Genomic DNA, 9,815 nt, shown 5'->3' with positions numbered 1-9,815 from the left:
AGCCCAGAAAATCTTAAGTGTTATTACATACAGCTGGGAAGAACTATTGGATATAAGAGCGATGTCAACTTACCAACATTCCGACCAGGAATACGACTTTCCCGAAGCAGATCCTTTGTTCGGACCACCACCCAGGACAGTGGATCTAATCCCAGAAGCCGACCAAAAACAACGTCGCCACAGAAGAGGCAGACAGAGCGGCCTCCTGGTCAGGCTCCACAGGCGTGCACACCACCCATCGCTTCCAAGTATACTACTCGCCAATGTCCAGTCTCTTGACAACAAGGTAGATGAAATTAGAGCAAGGGTTGCCTTCCAGAGAGACATCAGAGATTGTAACATTCTCTGTTTCATGGAAACATGGCTCTCTTGGGATACGTTGTCGGAGTCGGTTCAGCCACCGGGCTTCTTCATGAGTTGCACCGACAGAGATAAACACCTCTCTGGGAAGAAGAAGGGCGGGGTTGTATGCTTCATGATTAACAACTCATGGTGTAATCACAACAACATACAGGAACTCAAGTCCTTCTGCTCACCCGACCTAGAATTCCTTACAATCAAATGCCGGCCATATTATCTCCCAAGAGTATTCTCGTCAATTATCGTCACAGCTGTGTTTATACCCCCTCAAGCAGACACTCTCAAGGAACTTGAGGCTTCCCTGTAGCTCAGTGGCTTCCCTGTAGCTCAGTTGGTAGAGCATGGTGTTTGCAACACCAGGGTTGTGGGTTCGATTCCCACGGGGGGCCAGCACAGAAAAAAATGAATGAAATTGTATGAAATGTATGCATTCACTACTGTAAGTCGCTCTGGATAAGAGCGTCTGCTAAATGACTAAAATGTAAATGTAAACTTCACTGGACTCTATGTAAACCTGAAACCATATATCCTGAGGCTGCATTTTTTGTAGCTGGGGCTTTTAACAAAGAAAATTTGAGAACAAGGCTACCAAAATTCTATCAGCACATTGATTTTAGCACTCGCACATGCAATACACTGGACCACTGCAACTCTAACTTCCGCTATGCATACAAGGCCCTCCCTTGCCCTCCCTTTGGCAAATCCAACCACGACTCCATCTTGCTCCTACCGTCTTATAGGCATCAACGCTGGTCTTACCAATTGGAATCCACACTTCAAGATTGTTTTGATCACGCGGACTGGGAAATGTTCCGGGCAGCCTCAGAGAATAACATTGATCTATATGCTGACTCGGTGAGTGAGTTTATAAGGAAGAGCATTGGAGATGTTGTACCCACTGTGACTATTAAAACCTACCCTAACCAGAAACCGTGGATGGATGGCGGCATTCGTGCAAAACTGAAAGCGCGAACAACCGCATTTAACCATGGAAAGAGGACTGGGAATATGGCCGAATATAAACAGTGTAGTTATTCCCTCCACAAGGCAATCAAACAAGCGAAATGTCGGTATAGGGACAAAGTGGAGTAGCAATTCAACGGCTCAGACACAAGACGTATGTGGCAGGGTCAACAGGAAATCACGGACTACAAAAAGGAAACCAGCCACGTTACGGACACCGATGTCTCGTTTCCAGACAAACTAAACACCTTCTTTGCCCGCTTTGAGGATAATACAGTGCCACCGTCACAGCCCGCTAACAAGGACTGCGTGGCCATGCACGCCTCCAACTCAATCATCAAGTTTGCAGACGACACAGCAGTAGTGGACTTCATTACCAACAAAGACGAGACAGCCTACAGGGAGGAGGTGAGGGCACTCGGAGTGTGGTGTCAGAAAAACAACCTCTCACTCAGCGTCAACAAAGGAGATGATCGTGGACTTCAGGAAACAGCAGTGGGAGCACCCCCTATCCACATCAAAGGGACAGTAGTGGAGAAGGTGGAACGTTTTCAGTTCCTCGGCGTACATATCACGGACAAACTGAAATGGTCCACCCACACAGACAGTGTGGTTAAGAAGGCGCAACAGCGCCTCTTCAACCTCAGGAGGCTGAAGAAATTTGGCTTGTCACCTAAAACCCTGACAAACTTTTACAGATGCACAATCGAGAGCATCCTGTCGGGCTGTATCACCGCCTGGTACGGCAACTGCACCACCCTCAACCGCAAGGCTCTCCAGAGTGTGGTGCGGTCTGCACAACGCATCACTGGGGCAAACTACCTGCCCTCCAAGACACCTACAGGACCCGAAGTCACAGGAAGGCCAGAAAGATTATCAAGGACAACAACCACCCGAACTACTGCCTGTTCACCCCGTAACCATCCGGAAGGCGAGGTCAGTACAGGTGCATCAAAGCTGGGACCGAGAGTCTGAAAAACACCTTCTATCTCAAGGCCAACAAACTGCTAAACAGCAATCACTAACTCAGAGAGGCTGCTGCCTACGTAGAGACTCATATCACTGGCCACTTTAATAAATGGATCACTAGTCACTTTAAACAATGCCACTTTAATAATGTTAACATATCTTACATATACTCTACCTTATACCATCTTTGCACCTTGTCTATGCTGCTCGGCCACCGCTAATCCATATATTTATATGTACGTATTCTTATTCCATCCCTTCAGATTTGTGTGTATTAGGTAGTTGTTGGGGAATTGTTAGATTACTTGTTCGATATTACTGCACTGTCGGAACTAGAAGCACAAGCATTTCGCTACACTCGCATTAACATCTGCTAACCATGTGTATGTGACCAATAAAATTTGATTTGATTTGATTTGACTGGGTGTATTGATACACCATCCAAAGTGTAACACTATTATGTGACATTTTAACTCCTGAACATTTTCAGGCATGCCATAACAAAGGGGGTTTCATTTTTCATATATTCATATAATTCCTATTTGACATTATTGGGTAGGGTGTGTAGGCCAGTGACACAAAAAATATTACATTCAGACTGTAACAGCAAAATGTGGAAAAAGTCAAGGGGTGTGAATACTTTCTGAAGGCACAGTATGTACCATAAGGCATGAGGGCCAGGATCTTTGTAAAACCTAAGTGCTTTTTAATGGTAGCTCACATTTGGCTGCCGTATAGGCATCTGACATATCATCATCCCCTTTGGGGTTATAGTTTGAGTTACATTTTCTTGTATAGTCTTTACAGCTTCCTCTTTACACAGATTTTATACGGTATATTGGTATACCCAAACTTCTGAAGAGATAACTGTAAACATGCTCTGAATTTCTTGGTCATTCAGTATTGTAATATTGAAAATTGTAATGTGAAAATGTAGTATTGGGAAACGTTTACAGAACAATACAATTCCCCAAATTCCTGCGTGAAATGGACTTAATTGCGACATCTACTGTCAAGGTCAGATATTTCAGCAAATGTTGTATTTCCATGCCCATTCTTATTAACCCCAGGTGAGTTGGTCCGATATGCAGTTTATTTCAAATACTTGCACATTTTTACTGTTGGTCATTTATCCATAGACCTCTAGAAATCAGGTCAACTCCTGTGTCCAGGAGGGGGTGATGCACAGGCTACAGCCAGACAGGTAGATTAACTACATTTAATGACGCTGCCTCAATACATGAAGAATCAAAACAATCCGGCACAGGCTACAAGGTTGGTTGTTAAAATGCAACAAATGCACGTGGAAGGCTATAATTAAGAGAAATTAATCGTGGTTCAAAGGAGCTGTATGCTTGTTTGCTCTCTTCCGCTGGCGTGAGTGGAACTTCGTGCTGGGCGACTCTATTCTTTTTCAAGCCTCTGTGGACTTCCTGTGTGTATTATCTGTCAGGAGATCTGGCTCCAGCCAAGTGCGCCATGGCGGTGTATGTAGCCTGCTCTCACCCAGCTCCTGCCACTCCTGCTCGGGGGTGGAGAGTGGGTGAGCAAAGCACAGAGATAACAGAGTGCAAACACCAGCGAGCACAACACCACACTTTATACAGTAGTCACTGACGTGATCTTCCTGTCTGGGTTGGACCTTGCGGGCGCTGCAGGATTTCAGTCCTTCACGGCATAGCGTGTTACCAATTGTTTTCTTGGTGACTATGGTCCCAGCTGCCTTGAGATCATTGACAAGATCCTCCCATGTAGTTCTGGGCTGATTCCTCACCGTTCTCATTAGAGGTCGACCGATTATGATTTTTCAACGCCGGTACCGATAACGATTATTGGAGGACCAAAAAGGTCGATGCCGATTAATCGGACGATTATTTTTTAAAATTTTTATAATGACAATTACAACAATACTGAATGAACACTTATTTTAACTTAATATAATACATCAATAAAATCAATTTAGCCTCAAATAAATAATGAAACATGTTCAATTTGGTTTAAATAATGCAAAACAAAATGTTGGAAAAGAAAGTAAAAGTGCAAAATGTGCCATGTAAGAAAGCTAATGTTTAAGTGCCTTGCTCAGAACATGGGAACATATGAAAGCTAGTGGTTCCTTTTAACATAAGTCTTCAATATTCCCAGGTAAGAAGTTTTAGGTTGTAGTTATTATATTATTATAGGAATTATAGGACTATTTCTCTCTATACGATTTGTATTTCATATACCTTTGACTATTGGATGTTCTTATAGGCACTTTAGTATTGCCAGTGTAACAGTATAGCTTCCGTCCCTCTCCTCGCTCCTACCTGGGCTCAAACCAGGAACACATCGGCAACAGCCACCCTCGAAGCAGCGTTACCCATGTAGAGCAAGGGAAACAACTACTCCAAGTCTCAGAGCGAGTGACGTTTGAAACGCTATTAGCGTGCACCCGGCTAACTAGCTAGCCATTTCACATCGGTTACACCAGCCTAATCTTGGGAGTTGATAGGCTTGAAGGGGTGGGTATAATTTGTGGAATGTTCCAACAGGAATCTGTTCCAAAAAACGTAAAGTAAAAGGTTGCCAACCAACAACGCATACAAAGTAGCAACACATACAAACCTAGCTAACTAGCTGCCGAATAGGCATCGACTCACCACGTAGCTTATTCTTAATGTTTGTCCATAGGCAAACAGACATGTGAGGACAGACATTTTTTGGAATAAACGTGATGAGTGAAAAACGCAATGAAATAGACCACTCCCTACCCGATATCTTATTCTGCCGCTATACAACTTTGTATGCGTTGTTTTTTGGAAACCTTGTTATTTACGAAGTTTTTGGAATAGATTCCTGTTGGAACGTTCCACAAATTATACCCACCCAGGTTGAAGTCATAAACAGCGCAATTCTTGAAGCACAGCGAAGGGCTGTTTGAATGAATGCTTACGAGCCTGCTGCTGCCTACCACCGCTCAGTCAGACTGCTCTATCAAATCATAGACTTAATTATAATATAATAAACACACAGAAATACGAGCATTGGGTCATTAATATGGTCGAATCTGGAAACTATCATCTCGAAAACAAAAGTTTTTTTCTTTCAGTGACATACGGAACCGTTCTGTATTTTATCTAACGGGTGACTAAGTCTAAATATTCCTGTTAGGCATTGATGTTTATGGTTAGGTACATTGGTGCAATGGCAGTACCTTTTTCGCAAATGCGCTTGTTAAATCAACACCCGTTTGTCGAAGTAGGCTGTGATTCAATGAAAATTAACAGGCACCGCATCGATCATATGCAATGCAGGACACGTTAGATATACTAGTAATATCATCAACCATGTGTAGTTAACTAGTGATTATGTTAAGATTGATAGTTTTTTATAAGTCTAATGCTAGCTGGCAACTTACCTTTGCTTCTTGCTGCCCTCGCATTACAGGTAGTCAGCCTGTTAATCCTTGTGGAGTGCAATGTAAGGCAGGTGGTTAGGGCATTGGACTGGTAACCGAAGGTTGCAAAAACGAATCCCCCCTGAACAAGGCAGTTAACCCCCGTTTCTAGGCCGTCATTGTAAATAAGAATGTGTTCTTAATCTGACTTGCCTAGTTAAATAAAGGTGTAAAAAATATATATATATAAAAAATCGGCAAATCGGTGGCCAAAAATACCGATTACCGATTGTTACTAAAATTTGAAATCGGCCCTAATTAATCGGCCATTCCGATTAATCGGTCGACCTCTAGTTCTCATGATCATTGCAATTCCACGAGGTGAGATCTTGCATGGAGCCCCAGGCCGAGGGAGATTGACAGTTCTTTTGTGTTTCTTCCATTTGCGAATAATCGCACCAACTGTTGTCACGTTCTCACCAAGCTGCTTGGCGATGGTCTTGTAGCCCATCCCAGCCTTGTGTAGGTCTACAATCTTGTCCCTGACATCCTTGGAGAGCTCTTTGTTCTTGGCCAAGTTTGGATTCTGATTGATTGATTGCTTCTGTGGACAGGTGTCTTTTATACAAGTAACAAACTGAGATTAGGAGCACTCCCTTTAAGAGTGTGCTCCTAATCTCAGCTCATTACCTGTACAAAAGACACCTGGGAGCCAGAAATCTTTCTGATTGAGAGGGGGTGAAATACTTATTTCCTTCATTAAAATGCAAATCAATTTATAACATTTTTGACATGCGTTTTTCTGGATTTTTTTGTTGTTATTCTGTCTCTCACTGTTCAAATAAACCTACCATTAAAATTATAGACTGATAATTTCTTTGTCAGTGGGCAAATGTACAAAATCAGGAGGGGATCAAATACTTTTTTCCCTCACTGTAAGTTGGTGGTTAAAGATATCCCTCTAGTGGTGTGGGGGCTGTGCTTTGGCAAAGTGGGTGGGGTTATATCCTGCTTGTTTGGCCCTGTCCGGGGGTATCGTCGGACGGGGCCAGAGTGTCTCCCGACGCCTCCTGTCTCAGCCTCCAGTATTTATGCTGCAGTAGTTTATGTGTCAGGGGGCTAGGGTCAGGCTGTTATATCTGGAGTATTTCTCCTGTCTTATCCGGTGTCCTGTGTGAATTTAAGTATGCTCTCTCTAATTCTTTCTTTCTCTCTCTCGGAGGACCTGAGCCCTAGGACCATGCCTCAGGACAACCTGGCCTGATGACTCCTTGCTGTCCTCAGTCCACCTGGCCGTGCTGCTGCTCCAGTTTCAACTATTCTGCCTGCGGCTATGGAACCCTGACCTGTTCACCGGACGTGCTACCTGTCCCAGACCTGCTGTTTTCAACTCTCTAGAGACAGCAGGAGCGGTAGAGATACTCTGAATGATCGGCTATGAAAAGCCAACTGACATTTACTCCTGAGGTGCTGACCTGTTGCACCCTCGACAACCCCTGTGATTATTATTATTTGACCCTTCTGGTCATCAATGAACATTTGAACATCTTGGCCATGTTCTGTTATAATCTCCACCCAGCACAGCCAGAAGAGGACTGGCCACCCCTCATAGCCTGGTTCCTCTCTAGGTTTCTTCCTAGGTTCTGGCCTTTCTAGGGAGTTTTTCCTAGCCACAGTGCTTCTACACCTGCATTGCTTGCTGTTTGGGGTTTTAGGCTGGGTTTCTGTACAGCACTTTGAGATATCAGCTGATGTAAGAACGGCTTTATAAATACATTTGATTTGATACAACATCCAGCCTGAGCTGAGTCTGCATGAACATATTCCAGGGTAATTTTTACAAAAACCCATGCTGAGAATACTGTATTGCATAATAAAAATATTAGAGACAGGTTTGTTTCCACTACACCTGAAGTGCCTATTGGCCATAGTATATTCTGGCAGGGGGAGTTTTGTTAAGAGCCACAATGCTTCTAAACGTTAACACGCATCACTTGCGGTACGGTTTTGGAAACATAAGGAACATATTTCTTTATGTCAGTGAGAAATTATTTCCCAAGAAAACAAAAGGTTAAGTTACAACACACCTTAAAAGGGTTAGGGTTAGGGATCCCACACGGCCATATTTTCATGTTATAGAGATCAGGTCAAGGAACCAAGCGACAACACTGCCCCCACGGCTGTGGAAGGAATGATATGGCGTGTCTCAGTTTTCAGGTAGTACAAAAGTATGTTGAAATACAAGGAGCCACCCCCTTTGTGCCAAAAAATTACATTGCAACACTGTGTTACACTCCGAACCGTCTGTCTCTGTAGTGTGTGACGATTAGAACCAAAAACCATGGATAGATGGCAGCATTCGCGCAAAACTGAAAGTGCGAAGCACCGTATTTAATCATGGTAAAGTGACTGGGAACATGGACATGTACAAACAGACCAGCTATGGCCTCTTTAAATCAATCAAAGAGGAAAAATGACAGTACTGGGAGAAAGTGGAGTCGCAATTTAACGGCTCAGACACGAGATGTATATGGCAGGGACTCTAGACAATCACGGATTATAAAGGGAAAACCAGCCACGTTGCGGACACCGACGTCTCACTCCCGGATAAGCTAAATACTTTCTTTGCCCGTTTCGAGGAAAACAACATGACCCACCTACGGGTCATCTCTCCATATCCCAATCTCTCCATATCCCAGTCTGTTGTCCCCACTTGCTTCAAGATGTCGACCACTGTTCCTGTACACAAGAAAGTGAAGGTAACTGAACTAAATGACTATCGTCCCATAGTACTCACTTCTGTCATCATGAAGTTCTTTGAGAGGCTAGTTAAGGACAATATCACCTCCAACTTACCCAACAACCTAGACCCACTACAATTCACCTACTTCCCCAACAGATCCATGGACGACGCAGTAGCCATTGCACTTCACACTGCCCTATCCCACCTGGACAAGAGAAATACCTATGTAGGAATTCTGTTCATCGACTACAGCTCAGCCTTCAACATCATAGTGCCCTCCAAGGTCATCTCTAAGCTCAGGGCCCTGGGTCTGAACCCCTCCCTGTGCACCTGGGTACTGGACTTCCTGATGGGCCGATCTCACGTGGTGAAGGTGGGCAACAACACCTCCACCTCGCTGATCCTCAACACGGGGCCCCACAGGGGTGGGTGCTCTGCACCCTCCTGTCCTCCCTGTTCACCCATGACCGCATGGACCTAACGTCTCCAACTCATTCATCAAGTTTGCTGATGACACAACAGTGGTAGGCCAGATTAGCAACAATGACGAGACAGCATACAGGGAGGTGGTGAGAGCCCTGAAGGAGTGGTGCCAGGAAAATAACCTCTCCCTCAATGTCAACAAAACTAAGGAGCTGATCGTGGACTACAGGAGACATCGGAGAGAGCACGCCCCCATCTACATTGACCGGGCCGCAGTGGAGAGGGTCAAAAGCTTCAAGTTCCTTGGCATGCACATCACTGATGACCTGGAATGGTCCCTTCACACATAGTGTGGTGAAGAAGATGCAACAGCTCCTCTTTAACCTCAGAAGGCTGAAGATGCACCATTGAGAGCATCCTCTGCGGCTGTTGTATCACCGCCTGGTACGGCAATTGCACCGTCTGCAACCGCAGGGCTCTCCAGAGGGTGCAGTCTGCCCAACACATCATCGGGGGAAAGCTTCCTGCCCTCCAGGACATCTACAGCACCGGTGTCACAGGAAGGCCAAGAAGCTCATCAAGGACCTCAGCCATATACAGTGCCGTGAAAAAGCATTAGACCCCTTTCTAATTTTCTATATTTTCTGCATATTTTTTATATTGAATGTTATCAGATCTTAAACCAAAACCTAATATTAGAGCTTACTGATGCATATTTTATTTATTTGATTAACAAAGTTATGCAACACCCAATTCCCCTGTGCGAAAAAATAATTGCCCCCTTCCACTCAATAACTGGTTGTGCCATCTTTAGCTGCAATGACTGCAACCAAATGCTTCCTGTAGTTGTTGATCAGTCTCTTACATCGCTGTGGAGGAATTTTGGCCCACTCTTGCATAAAGAACTGCTTTAACTCAGCGACATTTGTGGGTTTTTAAGTTCTATCACAACATCTCAATTGGGATTAGGTCTAAACT

The sequence above is a fragment of the Salmo salar genome, chromosome ssa04 (genome assembly GCF_905237065.1).
Source record: "Salmo salar chromosome ssa04, Ssal_v3.1, whole genome shotgun sequence".
Taxonomy (NCBI): domain Eukaryota; kingdom Metazoa; phylum Chordata; class Actinopteri; order Salmoniformes; family Salmonidae; genus Salmo; species Salmo salar.
The sequence above is the reverse complement of the archived record's forward strand: the minus strand, read 5'-3'. Positions refer to the sequence as shown.